This window comes from Salvelinus namaycush, unplaced genomic scaffold (assembly GCF_016432855.1).
Source record: "Salvelinus namaycush isolate Seneca unplaced genomic scaffold, SaNama_1.0 Scaffold456, whole genome shotgun sequence".
Lineage (NCBI taxonomy): Eukaryota > Metazoa > Chordata > Actinopteri > Salmoniformes > Salmonidae > Salvelinus > Salvelinus namaycush.
In genome coordinates, this window is record NW_024061149.1 from 111,931 (window position 1) to 129,886 (window position 17,956).

The 17,956-nt window shown below is 44.7% G+C and overlaps 1 pseudogene; it reads right to left on the reverse strand.

Annotated features, from left to right (window-relative positions):
• Window positions 1–868: 868 nt before the first annotated feature.
• On the reverse strand, window positions 869–16,315 carry LOC120041383 (annotated as a pseudogene).
• Window positions 16,316–17,956: the final 1,641 nt, after the last annotated feature.

Genomic DNA, 17,956 nt, shown 5'->3' on the forward strand with positions numbered 1-17,956 from the left:
ACCCGGACCCTCCCCTTCTGTGTCAGGTTTTGCGGCCGGAGTCCGCACCTTTGGGGGGGGGGGGGGGGGGGGGTACTGTCACACCCTGGCCTCTGTTATATTGATTTTCTATATTAGTTTAGTTAGGTCAGGGTGTGACATGGGGGATGTTTGTGTGTTTTGTCTAGTTTAGGGTGTGTGTATTGTTTAGGGGGTTGTGTATAGTGTATGGGGTTGTGTTCAGTATAGAGGTTTAGGAAAGTCTATGGTTGCCTGGTTTGGTTCTCAATCAGAGACAGCTGTTTATTGTTGTCTCTGATTGGGAGCCATATTTAAGGCAGCCATAGGCTTTAGGTGATTGTGGGTAATTGTCTGTCTAAACGTTAGTAGCTTGTGTGTGCACTTTCGTTTTGTAGCTTCACGGTCGTTTGTTGTTTTGTATAGTTTGTAAAAGTGTTTCGTTTCGTGTTCATCTTCGTTATAAATAAAAGGGAAGATGTATTCATATCACGCTGCGACTTGGTCCACTCTTTCACCAGAAGACGATCGTGACAGTGGGAGCTAAAAGTTCCTGGTCCCCCAGATTATCCTCTACTCCTCACCCAGATCTCTCCACTTCCTTCAGCCCACTGCCCCAGTGTGATTACCACATAAAAACAAACAGGAAAAACAAAAAGAACAGCAACCCTCACAAAGTACAAAAACACATTCAAAAGAAAGTACATAAAGAAACAAAACTACAAGCATACATAAACTTAAAGTAGATATTATCATGTGACTGAGCAGCAACAAGTTTAATGTGAGTCCCCTCTGATGGTTAGATAAGATATTATAAATCCACTCTCATTGGTTTCAGACAAGAACGAAATTTGGACAATTTATACAAAATACGTTTTTATTCACATTTTCAATATTATTTTCCACCGGTTTTTCAAGTAGACCGGCAATACAGTTCAGGTCAACACAGGTACAAAAGGGAAATACAAAATATAAATAATAAATTATACAAATAATAAACAATAATTTATGGATTTAAATATAATAAATAGACTGACAGGGTCCCACATGATTGTATTCATGTTTTATAAACTGGTAAGGGCGTAGCTTCTGAGATGAGTCTGGATGATCAGTACATCTGTGCCGCAAGGATATCCAATCTTTGCAGATGACGTTTAGTCTCTTTCCTGATGAGCTCCCACGCCTGTGCACTGTAGTTCTGAAAAACACAGAAAATTTGAAATATTAGTTGGGTGAACTTTCTTGGCAAAATAGCGACCATAATGTCTTGAACAACAAATAAAGACCTGGTGCCGTATGTATTTAAGCTTCTCAGAGTAGGAGTGCTGATTTAGGATCAGTATTGTCTTTTGGATCACTATAAATAAGGACAGAGGAGACCTGATACTAGATCAGCACTTCTCTGAGATGCTTGATACATATGTCCCCAGAACCCACTTTTTTTAAATGAACACTGCTCCTGTTTAGCCTAGTTAATATTCATTTGATTACATGTATTAAACACGTTTCCATACGAAACCAAACTCACCATTTTTCTCAGAACCTTCTTATTCAACTTCTTGAAGTACCGTTTCAGTCTCCTCTCAGGTTTCATGGAGGGTGATACCTGTTGGACAAAATTAAACAAAACATTAGCGTCATACAGATGTAGGATCTTCATTTGATCACTTTTTTTCTGAGTATTTCCTGCACGGCAGGAAATGGAAACTTAATGTGTATTCAATGTTTGAAAAGGATTCTAAAGATTATAAATTCCACTTTAAAATATCAAACTTGCTTTGCCATAATGAAAAATGCATCAAAGCATACAAAAAATGTCCATTATTGTCACGATCGTCTTTACGTGAAAGAGAGGACCAAGGCGCAGCGTGATATAAATACATATTCTATTTATTTGAATATGAAACGAACACGAACACTAATACAAACTAGACAAAACAACAAACGACCGTGAAGCTAACAAACGAAAGTGCAGACACAAGCTACTAACGTCAAAACATAGACAGAATTACCCACCACAAAAGGACCAAGCAGCGTGATAAGCAGCAGCAGGAGCAGCGCACACAGGATTCATGGACTTGGGAAGAAATACTGGACGGTAAGGGACCTTGGGCACAACCGGGAGAATATCTTCTCCCTCGTGAAGAGCTGGAGGCAGCTAAAGCCGAGAGGAGGCGATATAAGGAGGCAGCACGGAAGCGAGGCTGGAAGCCTGAGAGTCAAACCCAAAAATTTCTTGGGTGGGGGCTACAAGGGAGTGTGGCGAAGTCAGGTAGGAGACCTGCGCCAACTCCCCGTGCTTACCGTGGGAAGCGAGAGTACGGGCAGACACCGTGTTATGCGGTAGAGCGCACGGTGTCTCCTGTACGTGTGCATAGCCCGGTGCGGTACATTCCAGCTCCTCGTATCGGCCGGGCTAGATTGGGCATTGAGCCAGGTGCCATGAAGCCGGCTCAACGCGTCTGGTCTCCTCGGGCCGGCATACATGGCACCAGCCTTACGCATGGTGTCCCCGGTTCGCCAACACAGCCCAGTGCGGGTTATTCCACCTCCCCGCACTGGTCGGGCTACGGGGAGCATTAAACCAGGTAAGGTTGGGCAGGCTCGGTGCTCAAGGGAGCCAGTACGCCTGCACGGTCCGGTATATCCGGCGCCACCTCCCCGCCCCAGCCCAGTACCACCAGTGCCAACACCACGCACCAGGCTTCCAGTGTGTCTCCAGAGCCCTGTTCCTCCTCCACGCACTCGCCATGTGGTGCGTGTCTCCAGCCCAGTACCACCAGTTCCGGCACCACGCACCAAGCCTCCTGTGCGTCTCCAGAGTCCTGTGCGCCCTGTTGCTGCTCCGCGCACTAGCCTTGAGGTGCGTGTCCTTAGCCCGGTACCTCCAGTTCCGGCACCACGCACCAGGCCTACAGTGCGCCTCAGCCGGCCAGAGTCTGCCGTCTGCCCAGCGCCGTCTGCGCTGTCCGTCTGCCCAGCGTCGCCTGCACTGCCCGTCTGCCCAGCACCGTCTGAGCTGCCCGTCTGTCCTGAGCCGTCAAAGCCGCCCGTCTGTCCTGAGCCTTCAGAGCCGCCCGTCTGTCCTGAGCCTTCAGAGCCGCCCGTCAGTCAGGAGCCGCTAGAGCCGTCCGCCAGTCAGGAGCAGCCAGAGCCGCCCGCCAGTCAGGAGCAGCCAGAGCCGCCCGCCAGTCAGGAGCAGCCAGAGCCGCCCGCCAGCCAGGAGCAGCCAGAGCCGCCCGCCAGCCAGGATCTGCCAGAGCCGCCCGCAAGCCAGGATCTGCCAGAGCCGCCCGCCAGCCAGGATCTGCCAGAGCCGCCCGCCAGCCAGGATCTGCCAGAGCCGCCCGCCAGCCAGGATCTGCCAGAGCCGTCAGTCAGCCAGGATCTGCCAGAGCCGTCCGCCAGCCAGGATCTGCCAGAGCCGTCCGCCAGTCATGAGCTGCCCTTCAGTCCGGAGCTGCCCCTCAGTCCGGGACTCGCTGAAAGGGTCGCCGCTCCAGAGGCGCCACCAAAGCGGGTAGTGACTATGGTGAAGTGGGGGCCACGTCCCGCACCCGAGCCGCCGCCGTAAGAAGGCCCACCCGGACCCTCCCCTTCTGTGTCAGGTTTTGCGGCCAGAGTCCGCACCTTTGGGGGGGAGGTACTGTCACGCCCTGGCCTTAGTTATCTTCGTTTTCTTTATTATTTTAGTTAGGTCAGGGTGTGACATGGGGGATGTTTGTGGTTTTTGTCTAGTCTAGGGTGTTTGTATAAGTGTTTGTTTCATCTTCATTATAAAGAGAAGATGTATCATTATCACGCTGCGCCTTGGTCCTCTCTTTCACCTAACAACGATAGTGACAATTATTTATAATCCACAATCATTTACATTTCTCATTACTGCAGTATTATTTATGTGACGTCGCAAACTGGCTCAAAATCTGTAATAACCCATATACAGTGCGTTCGGAAAGTATTCAGACCCCTTTCCTCTTTCCAAATTTTGTTAAGTTACAGCTTTATTATAAAATGGATTAAAGAAAAAAAATCCTCATCAATCTACACACAATACCCAATAATGACAACGCAAAAACAGAAATACCTTATTTACCAATGAATTCAGACCCTTTGCTATGAGACTCAAAATTCAGCTCAGGTGCATCCTGTTTCCATTGATCAGTTGACAGTGCATGTCAGAGCAAAAACCAGGCCATGAAGTTGAGGAAATCGTCCGTAGAGCTCCGAGAGAAGATTGTGTCGAGATATAGATCTGGGAAAGGGTACTTTGTAACCACCAAGACTCTTACTAGAGCTGGCCGCCTGGCCAAAGTGAACAATCGGGGTAGAAAGGCCATGGTCAGGGAGGTGACCAAGAACCTGATGGTCACTCTGACAGAGCTCCAGATTTCCTCTTTGGGGATGCGAGAGCCTTCCAGAAAGACAACCATCTCTGCAGTACTCCACCGATCAGGCCTTTATGGTAAAGTGGCCAGACGGAAGCCACTCCTCAGTAAAAGGCACATTGCAGCCCGCTTGGAGTTTGCCAAAAGGCACCTAAGGAGTCTTAGACCATGAGAAACAAGTGTCTCTATTTGGCCTGAATGCAAAGCATCACATCTGTAGGAAACCTTGCACCATCCCTAAGGTCAAGCATGGTGGTGGCAGCATCATGCTGTGGGGATGTTTTTCATTGGCAGGGACTGGGAGACTAGTCAGGATCGAGGGAAAGATGAACAGAGCAAAGTACAGAGACATCCTTCATTAAAACCTGCTCCAGAGCGCTCAGGACCTCAGACTGGGGTGAAGGTTCACCTTCCAAAAGGACAACGACCCTAAGCATACAGCCAAGACAACGCAAGAGTGGCTTCGGGACAAGTCTCTGAATGTCCTTGAGTGGCCCAGCCAGAGCCCGGACTTGACCTGATCGAACATCACTGGAGAGACCTGAAAATAGCTGTGCAGCGACGCTCCCTACCCAACATGACAGATCGTGAGAGGATCTGCAGAGAAGAATGGCAGAAACTCCCCAAATACAGATGTGCCAATGTTGTAGCATGATACCCAAGAAGACTCAAGGCTGTAATAACTGCCAAAGGTGCTTCAACAAAGTCCTGAGTAAAGGGTCTGAATACTTATGTAAATGTGATATTTCTGTTTTTATTGTTAATACAGTTTCAAAAATGTCTAAAACACGTTTTTTGCTTTGTCATTATGGGTATTGTGTATAGATTGATGAGGGGGGAAATCTATTTAATCAATTATAGAAAAAGGCTGTCACGTAACAAAATGTGGAAGAAGTCAAGGGGTTGAATACTTTATATGTACTTTAAACGTAGATTTCTCCACTTGTAGAGTTAGTAGGCTACACCTAAACCAGGGCTCTCCAACCCTGTTCCTGGAGAACTACCTTCCTGTAGGCTTTCACTCCAACCCTAATCTACCACACCTGATTAATTAAGTGGTTGATAAACTGAATCAGGTTAGTTACAACTGGAGTTGGAGCGAAAAACTACAGGAAGGTAACTCTCCATGAACGGGGTTGGAGAGCGCTGACCTAAACAGGGATTATACTTTAAATAGACCCGTTACTTACACAAGAATTAAGGTTCTCCAATTGGCGGTCTAGAATGTTGAGGAAATCGTCCAGGTTTTTCTTGTCCCAGGTGACAGATTTCATATTCCCATCAAACAGTTTTGTGATTTGATAGATGGTCTCTTTCAGGAATCTGACTTGGTCCTCAAACTACACAGGAAGATAGAAAAAGAAGATTAGAAACAGTATAGGCTTTCGTTATGGCATCAATAAAACATCATTATAACATTGGGTCAAGACCGCCATACCAAAGTCAAAATTCTAGTTTTTACCTGGGCATCATCTATGTGTCTGTAAAGTGATGTTGGGAAAAAGACTGGGGCATCCTGCTTTGTGATATCTCCTCCCTGGAAAACAATCAATATAGTATGTTAAGTCACGTGTCAAATACTTCAAGACCAATCAAGACAGACATAAAGTATAGCTTATACTGTAAGTACAGTAGGCCTAATGTAGATAGCGTCTCTTGATCTAGCTGTCATTATAGCCTTAGCGCCCTTTTAGTATGTATATTCAAATATAGGCTAACAGTCTTCTAACAAAAAGGCTAAACATGAAACATATGACTACTTTACTTGGTTGGTTGTTTTGCTGTCCTTAATACATGCATTCAGTCTCCTCTTACAGTGTGCTGATAACTCACCATCTGGTCCAGCAGGGAAAGGTATTCTGCGCTCAAGTGACCGTAGTGGTGTCGTACCCAGTCACAGCAATGACACACGCTCTGCATACTGCAAATAATAAGAAAAATACACGTCCAACTCTGCATTGTATACATTGTAAATAGCAGTTCGTTTCGCTATTAGTTTTCCAGATGAGTTTGAACATCTTGGCTGTGTTAAGTAGTTTTATGTGGAATTGGGAAAGGGAAAGCTGTATAGAGAATTTCCCCTGGTCAACCTACCGGAGGCGGGAACTTTCATTTTCCAGACTAGCACATGCAGCAATAGGAATTCCATGCCTGCTCCGGCTCCTTGACGAACAAATCCAAGTAAATCCATAGACATTCTCCTTGAATCCGGCTTTAAACTTTAGTTGAACCACAAGATAAGATTATTCCATTTAGATATCGGCTAGGCTATTACTGTAGCGAGAATAGGCTATTCGCGAGCTTTGCTTTCAACTGCTAATAACTTCGCGTGAACCGATAAAAAAAAGTCTGATAACAAAATCGTCGAAGTCGAAATAAAACCCACACTTCCTAAGAAAAGTAGCCATATAAGACATTCATTTAGTGGGTTTCGTTCAAAGTTAGTCCGAAGTATTGTTCCGTAGTCTTCTGCTGTTGCGCTACAACTGAAAAGTGAATGGGAGACGTCAGCGTCAATACCCATATCTCTCAACTTTCATTTTCACAATGACGTAACCAACTTTCACCCTACTGTTGTCTGCTGGTGATGCAACGTTGACAAGCAACGACAACATGATTTGTTGGAACTTTCTATTTGTCGTTTATTTTACAAGGGGAAAATGACAAAGAATATGTGACAAAAGTTCCTTGGTATAGGCTACGATATCAGGGATATTTTCACTAAAACCGTCTGCAGGGTCCTGGACGGTCCTGGAGACCAGCAGGAGGTGCAGGATTTTGTTCCAACCCAGTACAAACACACCTGTTCCATCAGGGTCTTGATAAGATGTCATAGTTGGTTTCATATTGATAAGTCATGTTGTAGGCAAAAATGTCAGATGTAGCCTAATTATTCTGCTGCATTTATTCATAAAGCGTCTCAGAGTAGGAGTGCTGATCTAGGATCAGGACGCACTCCATCCATTCATTATAATCTATTGGGCAAAACTGATCCTAGATCAGCAATGCAACTCTCTGAGATCCTTAATAAATACGGGCCTTGGTTTTGTTTGATATAGCCTTACTGTAGGCCTTATGTATGAAATATTTTTTTCTATAGGGGACCAGCCATGAGGATGAATCAAATCGAGTGACACTTGAAACGTGATTCCAAAGAGTCAGAGAGCTATATTTCCCATCACATATATCATACATTTGTTGCCTATAGTTTTACAGGCATGGCAATAACATTAGCAACAGGGCTGCGGCCACAACACAGGACAACTGATAGAATCTTTGACCGTGTGGCGACGTCCAATGTGCTGAAGTGGCTGACGTCTTCATGGGTTTTAGCGATAGTAGTGATACATGTCAATGGTGCTGAAACGTCTTCTTATGTCCCATGACACGCCTGCGGTGGACGCATTTTGGGGTTTTCCCAGCTGTTTTACACAAGTTGTGTGATGTAATCAGTTTCCCCTGAGTCTTCTCCCCAGGAATAATAGACACCTTTGGCTGACTTATGGAATTGGGTAGGGAATATGTAGTTTGAAGAGCGTTTGCACATTGGGAAGATGTCGCCAAGATATCATAATAGAATGTTGATGTCTAGCCGACATCTAAACAATGTAGAACTGTGGAATTTAGAATGTGTAAGACGTCAATGAGCAAACAATGTCTAAACTGCATCATCCCAATGTACAGTTGAAGTCGGAAGATTACATACACCTTAGCCAAATACATTTAAATTCAGTTTTTCACAATTCCTGACATTTAATCCAAGTAAAAATTCCCTATCTTAGGTCAGTTAGGTTCACCACTTTATTTTAAGAATGTGAAATATCAGAATAATAGTAGAGAGAATTATTTATTTCAGCTTTTATTTCTTTCATCACATTCCCAGTGGGTCAGAAGTTTACATACACTCAATTAGTATTTGGTAGCATTGCCTTTAAATTGTTTAACTTGGGTCAAATATTTTGGGTAGCCTTCCACAATCTTCCCACAATAAGTTGGGTGAATTCTGGCCCATTCCTCCTGACAGAGCTGGTGTAACTGAGTCCAGTTTTTAGGCCTCCTTGCTCACACACGCTTTTACAGTTCTGCCCACAAATTTTCTATAGGATTGAGGTCAGGGATTTGTGATGGCCACTCCACTACCTTGACTTTGTTATCCTTGTAAGCCAATTTGCCACAACTTTGGAAGTATGCACGGGGTCATTGTCCATTTGGAAGACCCATTTGTGACCAAGCTTTAACTTCCTGACTGATGTCTTGAGATGTTGCTTCAATATATCCACATAATTTTCCTGCCTCACGATACCATCTATTTTGTGAAGTGCACCAGTCTCTCCTTCAGCAAAGCACCCCCACAATATGATGCTGCCACCCCTGTGCTTCACGGATAGGATGGTGTTCTTCGAATTGCAAACCTCCCCCTTTTTCCTCCAAACATAACGATGGTCATGATGGACAAACAGTTCTATTTTTGATTCATCAGACCAGAGGACATTTCTCCAAAAAGTATGATCTTTGTCCCCATGTGCATTTCTACAAACCGTAGAAACAAACTGTAGTCTGGCTTTTTTATGGTGGTTTTGGAGCTGTGGCTTCTTCCTTGCTGAGTGGCCTTTCAGGTTATGTCGATATAGGACTCATTTTACTGTGGATATAGATACTTTTGTACCTGTTTCCCCATCATCTTCACAAGGTCCTTTGCTGTTGTTCTGGGATTGAATTGCACTTACTGCATCAGAGTGTTTTCTATCCAATGCTACCAATTATATGCATATCCTAGCTTCTGGGCCTGAGGAACAGGCAGTTTACTTTGGGGACGTCATTTATCCGAACTTCCGAACACTGCTCCCTAGCCCTAAAAATGATGATGGACTGTCATTTCTCTTTGCTTATTTGAGCTGTTCCTGCCGTAATATGGACTTGGTCTTTTAGCAAATAGTGCTATCTTCTGTATACCACCCTTACCTTGTCACAACACAGCTGATTGGCTCAAACGCATTAAGAAGGAAAGAAATTCCACAAATTAACTTTTTACAAGGCACACCTGTTATAGTTTTTTCCAATTGCTAACACACTAAAATGACATGCACAGCACAATTATTTACACTGACACACAGAGAGAAAAACATATTCTCAAGTCTCCAAAAGTCTAAACACATTTTCTGCTTTACACACATTTTGCAATTCAAAATGGCACTTTTTAAATGCACTGCACACGGTTCTCTGCATAAGACAGAACAATCTGACATAAAGTCACATGTTTGCCATTTCAAAACACTGCCATTCAATATGACACTACATGAGCTAATTGGCCAATACATGTGCCACCTGGCCAAACACCTCAATGGTTAATTGTTACCACTTCAATCAGGAAGTAAGCACTATGAAAAGACCACAGGTGTGCCCCTTTTGTTTTACAACAACAATGGAAGCCGTTGCAGAGAGAGGAAGAGGAAGAGGGAGGGTGAGAATGAGAGGGGGAGGAAGAGTGACAGGTAGGGGTAGAGCTGGTAGAGGAGTTCATGGCCAAAGAAGAAAACAACTTTCAAATGAAAACAGAGCAACCTTAGTTGATCATGTCATCGTCCATGGGCTGACAATGCGAGAGGATGGACAGAGAGTGCAGCCCAACTTGAGCCGTTTTACTGTCGCCTGTGTCATCCGGACATTTAGACTGGAGTACAGGTATGTAACCAAAATTTCTTTCACACTATGTAGTACACCCCATGTCATAGTGTATCAGTTGGGTGACACCTGTTTACTTCATGAATGGCTGATGTCATACACTAACTGCACAAATTTCCTGTAGAATTTACTCTACTGTGGAGGAAATATCTTTAGGCTGCATTGTCCAAGCCCTATATTTTAGTTTTTTTGTTTTTCTAAAGGACTGAGAGACGCAACCATGGTGGAGGAAGGGGTCAAATGTTCACCGGGGTACAGGATTGTAAACTTGGTTTTGGAAGATAATGAAATTAGATTACGAGAAATTCAAAGCCACATTATCCAAGACAACACCATATTCAACAACATTCAACGAGTCAGTCTGTCCACATTGGCTCGCATTCTCAAGCGAAACCAAATCAGAATGAAACAACTTTATAAGGTGCCGTTTGAGAGAAACTCTCAAAGAAACAAAGAGGTCAGACGAGCATATGTGGATGTAAGTACAATATTGACTGCAGTACACTACACGCAACATTGTTTCCCAGTGTACTGGATAACACCATATTGACTGCTTTTGTTCTTTGTTTTCAGGGAGTACTGGAAATGGATGCTCATGCAATCCCACATGAGTTTATCTTTATAGATGAGGCTGGGTTCAACCTAGCAAAGACCAGAAGAAGGGGGAGAAACGTCATTGGCCACAGAGCCATTATAGATGTTCCTGGCCAACGTGGTGGGAACATCACAATGTGCGCTGCCATCTCCAATACACATGGTGTCCTGCACTGTCATGCCAACCTTGGACCATACAACACAGCCCATATTCTCACATTTCTGGACAGACTCCACAATATTCTCAAACCACCAGAGCGTATGAATGATGCAGACCATCAAAGAACCCGGTACGTTGTAGTATGGGACAATGTGAGCTTTCATCGTGCAGCCCCAGTCCAACACTGGTTTGCTGACCACCCACCATTTCTCGTGCAATACCTCCCACCATATTCACAATTTCTGAACCCCATAGAAGAGTTATTTTCGGCATGGTGGTGGAAGGTATACGACCCTGGCAGCCCTTTGTGCGCATGCCTCTTGTGCAGGCTATGGAAGAGGCATGTGATGAGATTGATCTGGGTGCGATTCAGGGATGGATAAGGCACTCAAGGCGCTTCCCTCAATGTCTCGCAAGGGAAGATATTGCCTGTGATGTGGACGAGGCGTTGTGGCCAGACCCAGCTGTGCGGCAAGATGCTGCCTAATTATTTTTCTTGCCTCTTTTTTTCTAGATATTTTTTCTGCACATTTTTTCTGCAATTTTCTTTTTCAGTTTACTGTTTTTTTTTAAAGCATATTTTTGTTCAGTCCAATGTAAATATATCTGCTGTGCATATGTTGCTGTCACACCCTGGCCTTAGTATTCTTTGTTTCTGTAATATTTTGGTTAGGTCAGGGTGTGACAGGGGGGATGTTTTGTATGTTTTGTCTCGTCTTGGGTGGTTGTATTGTATAGGGGGTTTTGTTGAGTGTATGGGGTTGGGATTAGTATAGTTGTCTAGGCAAGTCTATGGTTGCCTGAATGGTTCTCAATCAGAGACAGCTGTCATTCATTGTCTCTGATTGGGAGCCATATTTAAGGCAGCCATAGACAGTAGGCTTTCGTGGGTAATTGTCTATGTCTATGTTGCATGTGTGCACGTAGTTCGTTTTAGCTTCACGATCGTTTGTTGTTTTGTTCATTTATTAAGTGTTTGTTTGTCTTCATTAAAATAAGATGTCTTTCTTTCCCGCTGCGCCTTGGTCCACTCATTCGTCTCATAACGATCGTGAAAGAATTACCCACCAAACTCGGACCAAGCAGCGTGTGAAGCAGCAGCAGGAGCAACCTACACAGGATTTATGGCAATGGGAGCAGGTTCTGGACTATACTACGTGGGAGGAGATCGACAGGTGGGCGATCGACCCAGGGCGAATGCCGGAGCCCGCCTGGGATTCTCTGGAACAGTGCGAGGAGGGATACCGGCGAATGGAGGCAGCATGACGACGCAGTAGGAAGCCTGTGAGTCAGCCCCAAAAAAATATTGGGGGGGGGGGGGCTACAAGGGAGTGTGGCGAAGTCAGGTAGGAGACCTGCGCCAACTCCCCGAGCTTACCGTGGAGCGCGAAAGTACGGGCAGACACCGTGTTATGCGGTAGAGCGCATGGTGTCTCCTGTACGTGTGCATAGCCCGGTGCGGTACATACCAGCCCCTCGTATCGGCCGGGCTAGATTGAGTATTGAGCCAGGTGCCATGAAGCCGGCTCAACGCGTCTGGTGTCCAGTGCGTCTCCTCGGGTCGCCATACATGGCACCAGCCTTACGCATGGTGTCCCCGGTTCGCCTACACAGCCCAGTGCGGGTTATTCCACCTCCCCGCATTGGTCGGGCGACGGGGAGCATACAACCAGGTAAGGTTGGGCAGGCTCAGTGCTCAAGAAAGCCAGTACGCCTGCACGGTCCGGTATTTCCGGCGCCACCTCCCCGCCCCAGCCCAGTACCACCAGTGCCTACACCACGCACCAGGCTTCCTGTGCGTCTCCAGAGCCCTGTTCCTCCTCCACGCACTAGCCCTGTGGTGCGTGTCTCCACAGGGCTAGCAGCCAGAGCCGCCCGCCAGTCAGGAGCAGCCAGAGCCACCCGCCAGTCAGGAGCAGCCAGAGCCGCCCGCCAGCCAGGAGCAGCCAGAGCCGCCCGCCAGCCAGGATCTGCCAGAGCCGCCCGCCAGCCAGGATCTGCCAGAGCCGCCCGCCAGCCAGGATCTGCCAGAGCCGTCAGTCAGCCAGGATCTGCCAGAGCCGTCCGCCAGCCAGGATCTGCCAGAGCCGTCCGCCAGTCATGAGCTGCCCTTCAGTCCGGAGCTGCCCCTCAGTCCGGGACTCGCTGAAAGGGTCGCCGCTCCAGAGGCGCCACCAAAGCGGGTAGTGACTATGGTGAAGTGGGGGCCACGTCCCGCACCCGAGCCGCCGCCGTAAGAAGGCCCACCCGGACCCTCCCCTTCTGTGTCAGGTTATGCGGCCAGAGTCCGCACCTTTGGGGGGGGGGGGGGGGTACTGTCACGCCCTGGCCTTAGTTATCTTTGTTTTCTTTATTATTTTAGTTAGGTCAGGGTGTGACATGGGGGATGTTTGTGGTTTTTGTCTAGTCTAGGGTGTTTGTATAAGTGTTTGTTTCATCTTCATTATAAAGAGAAGATGTATCATTATCACGCTGCGCCTTGGTCCTCTCTTTCACCTAACAACGATAGTGACTATTATTTATAATACACAATCATTTACATTTCTCATTACTGCAGTATTATTTATGTGACGTCGCAAACTGGCTCAAAATCTGTAATAACTCATATACAGTGCATTCGGAAAGTATTCAGACCCCTTTCCTCTTTCCAAATTTTGTTAAGTTACAGCTTTATTATAAAATGGATTAAAGAAAAAAAATCCTCATCAATCTACACACAATACCCAATAATGACAACGCAAAAACAGAAATACCTTATTTACCAATGAATTCAGACCCTTTGCTATGAGACTCAAAATTCAGCTCAGGTGCATCCTGTTTCCATTGATCAGTTGACAGTGCATGTCAGAGCAAAAACCAGGCCATGAAGTTGAGGAAATCGTCCGTAGAGCTCCGAGAGAAGATTGTGTCGAGATATAGATCTGGGAAAGGGTACTTTGTAACCACCAAGACTCTTACTAGAGCTGGCCGCCTGGCCAAAGTGAACAATCGGGGTAGAAAGGCCATGGTCAGGGAGGTGACCAAGAACCTGATGGTCACTCTGACAGAGCTCCAGATTTCCTCTTTGGGGATGCGAGAGCCTTCCAGAAAGACAACCATCTCTGCAGTACTCCACCGATCAGGCCTTTATGGTAAAGTGGCCAGACGGAAGCCACTCCTCAGTAAAAGGCACATTGCAGCCCGCTTGGAGTTTGCCAAAAGGCACCTAAGGAGTCTTAGACCATGAGAAACAAGTGTCTCTATTTGGCCTGAATGCAAAGCATCACATCTGTAGGAAACCTTGCACCATCCCTACGGTCAAGCATGGTGGTGGCAGCATCATGCTGTGGGGATGTTTTTCATTGGCAGGGACTGGGAGACTAGTCAGGATCGAGGGAAAGATGAACAGAGCAAAGTACAGAGACATCCTTCATTAAAACCTGCTCCAGAGCGCTCAGGACCTCAGACTGGGGTGAAGGTTCACCTTCCAAAAGGACAACGACCCTAAGCATACAGCCAAGACAACGCAAGAGTGGCTTCGGGACAAGTCTCTGAATGTCCTTGAGTGGCCCAGCCAGAGCCCGGACTTGACCTGATCGAACATCACTGGAGAGACCTGAAAATAGCTGTGCAGCGACGCTCCCTACCCAACATGACAGATCGTGAGAGGATCTGCAGAGAAGAATGGCAGAAACTCCCCAAATACAGATGTGCCAATGTTGTAGCATGATACCCAAGAAGACTCAAGGCTGTAATCACTGCCAAAGGTGCTTCAACAAAGTCCTGAGTAAAGGGTCTGAATACTTATGTAAATGTGATATTTCTGTTTTTATTGTTAATACAGTTGCAAAAATGTCTAAAACACGTTTTTTGCTTTGTCATTATGGGGTATTGTGTGTAGATTGATGAGGGGGGAAATCTATTTAATCAATTATAGAAAAAGGCTGTCACGTAACAAAATGTGGAAGAAGTCAAGGGGTTGAATACTTTATATGTACTTTAAACGTAGATTTCTCCACTTGTAGAGTTAGTAGGCTACACCTAAACCAGGGCTCTCCAACCCTGTTCCTGGAGAACTACCTTCCTGTAGGCTTTCACTCCAACCCTAATCTACCACACCTGATTAATTAAGTGGTTGATAAACTGAATCAGGTTAGTTACAACTGGAGTTGGAGCGAAAAACTACAGGAAGGTAACTCTCCATGAACGGGGTTTGGAGAGCGCTGACCTAAACAGGGATTATACTTTAAATAGACCCGTTACTTACACAGGAATTAAGGTTCTCCAATTGGCGGTCTAGAATGTTGAGGAAATCGTCCAGGTTTTTCTTGTCCTAGGTGACAGATTTCATATTCCCATCAAACAGTTTTGTGATTTGATAGATGGTCTCTTTCAGGAATCTGACTTTGTCCTCAAACTACACAGGAAGATAGAAAAAGAAGATTAGAAACAGTATAGGCTTTCGTTATGGCATCAATAAAACATCATTATAACATTGGGTCAAGACCGCCATACCAAAGTCAAAATTCTAGTTTTTACCTGGGCATCATCTATGTGTCTGTAAAGTGATGTTGGGAAAAAGACAGGGGCATTCTGGTTTGTGATATCTCCTCCCTGGAAAACAATCAATATAGTATGTTAAGTCACGTGTCAAATACTTCAAGACCAATCAAGACAGACATAAAGTATAGCTTATACTGTAAGTACAGTAGGCCTAATGTAGATAGCGTCTCTTGATCTAGCTGTCATTATAGCCTTAGCGCCCTTTTAGTATGTATATTCAAATATAGGCTAACAGTTTTCTAACACAGATGCTAAACATGAAACATATGACTACTTTACTTGGTTGGTTGTTTTGCTGTCCTTAATACATGCATTCAGTCTCCTCTTACAGTGTGCTGATAACTCACCATCTGGTCCAGCAGTGAAAGGTATTCTGCGCTCAAGTGGCCGTAGTGGTGTCGTATCCAGTCACAGCAATGACACACGCTCTGCATACTGCAAATAATAAGAAAAATACACGTCCAACTCTGCATTGTATACATTGTAAATAGCAGTTCGTTTCGCTATTAGTTTTCCAGATGGAGTTTGAACATCTTGGCTGTGTTAAGTAGTTTTATGTGGAATTGGGAAAGGGAAAGCTGTATAGAGAATTTCCCCTGATCAACCTACCGGAGGCGGGAACTTTCATTTTCCAGCCTGCTCCGTCTCCTTGACGAACACATCCAAGTAAATCTATACACATTCTCCTTGAATCTGGCTTTAAATTATAGTTGAACCACAGGATAAGATTATTCCATTTAGATATCGGCTAGGCTATTGCTATAGCGAGAAAGGGCTATTCGCGAGCTTAACTTTCAACTGCTAATAACTTCGCGTGAACCGATAAAATAAGTCTGATAACAAAATCGTTGCAGTCGAAATAAAAAAAACACACTTCTTAAGAAATGTAGCCATATAAGACATTCATTTAGTGGGTTTCCTTCAAAATTAGTCCGAAATATTGTTCCGTAGTCTTCTGCTGTTGAGCTACAAATGAAAAGTGAATGGGAGACGTCAGCGTCAATACCCATATCTCTCAACTTTCATTTTCACAATGACGTAACCAACTTTCACCCTACTGTTGTCTGCAACGACAAAATGATTTGTTGAAACTCAAATCAGGTCAAATCTTGGCAATGGTTTATTGCTAATTTTTATATATAATATTGGGATTAATTCATAATGTACAAGGCCTGTTCAACTGTAAAGATCATATACTGTAGGGTAGTGGTCACCAAAACTGTCTGCACGGTCCTGGAGACAAGCAGGAGGAGGTGCAGGATTTTGTTCCAACCCAGTACAAACACACTTGTTCCATCAGGGTCTTGATAAGATGTCATAGTTGGTTTCATATTGAAATGTCATGTTGTAGGCAAAAATGTCAGATGTAGCCTAATTATTCTGCTGCATTTATTCATAAAGCGTCTCAGGGTAGGAGTGCTGATCTAGGATCAGAACCCCCTCCTTCCATTCATTATAATCTATAAGGCAAAACTGATCCTATATCAGTAATGCTACGCTTTGAGATGCTTAATAAATACAGGCCTTGGTTTTATTTGATAAAGCCTTACTGTAGGCCTTATGTATCAAATATTTATTTTCTATTGGGGACCAGCCATGAGGATGAATCATAAGAGTGACACTTGAAACGTGATTCCAAAGAGTCAGAGAGCTATATTTCCTATCACATATATCATACATTTGTTGCCTATAGTTTTACAGGCATGGCAATAACATTAGCAACAGGGCTGCGGCCACAACACAGGACAACTGATAGAATCTTTGACCGTGTGGCGACGTCCAATGTGCTGAAGTGGCTGACGTCTTCATGGGTTTTAGCACTAGTAGTGATACATGTCAATGGTGCTGAAACGTCTTCTTATGTCCCATGACACGCCTGCGGTAGACGCATTTTGGGGTTTTCCCAGCTGTTTTACACAAGTTGTGTGATGTAATCAGTTTCCCCTTAGTCTTCTCCCCTGTAATAATAGACACCTTTCGCTGACGTATCGAATTGGGTAGGGAATATGTAGTTTGAAGAGCGTTTGCACATTGGGAAGATGTCGCCAAGATATCATAATAGAATGTTGATGTCTAGCCGACATCTAAACAATGTAGAACTGTGGAATTTAGAATGTGTAAGACGTCAATGAGCAAACAATGTCTAAACTGCATCATCCCAATGTACAGTTGAAGTCGGAAGATTACATACACCTTAGCCAAAAACTTTTCAATTCAGTTTTCACAGTTCATGACATGTAATCCAAGTAAAAATTCCCTGTTTTAGGTCAGTTAGGATCACCACTTTACTTTAAGAATGTGAAATGTCAGAATAATAGTAGAGAGAATTATTTATTTCAGCTTTTATTTCTTTCATCACATTCCCAGTGGGCCAGAAGTTTACATACACTCAATTAGTATTTGGTAGCATTGCCTTTAAATTGTAGCATCTAAATATAATTAAATCACAAGTCCAAGACACCAAATGAAAGATACAGATCTTGTGAATAAAGCCACCATTTCAGATTTTTAAAATGTTTTACAGGGAAGACAAAATATGTAAATCTATTAGCTAACCATGTTAGCAAAAGACACCATTTTTCTTTGTCCACCATTT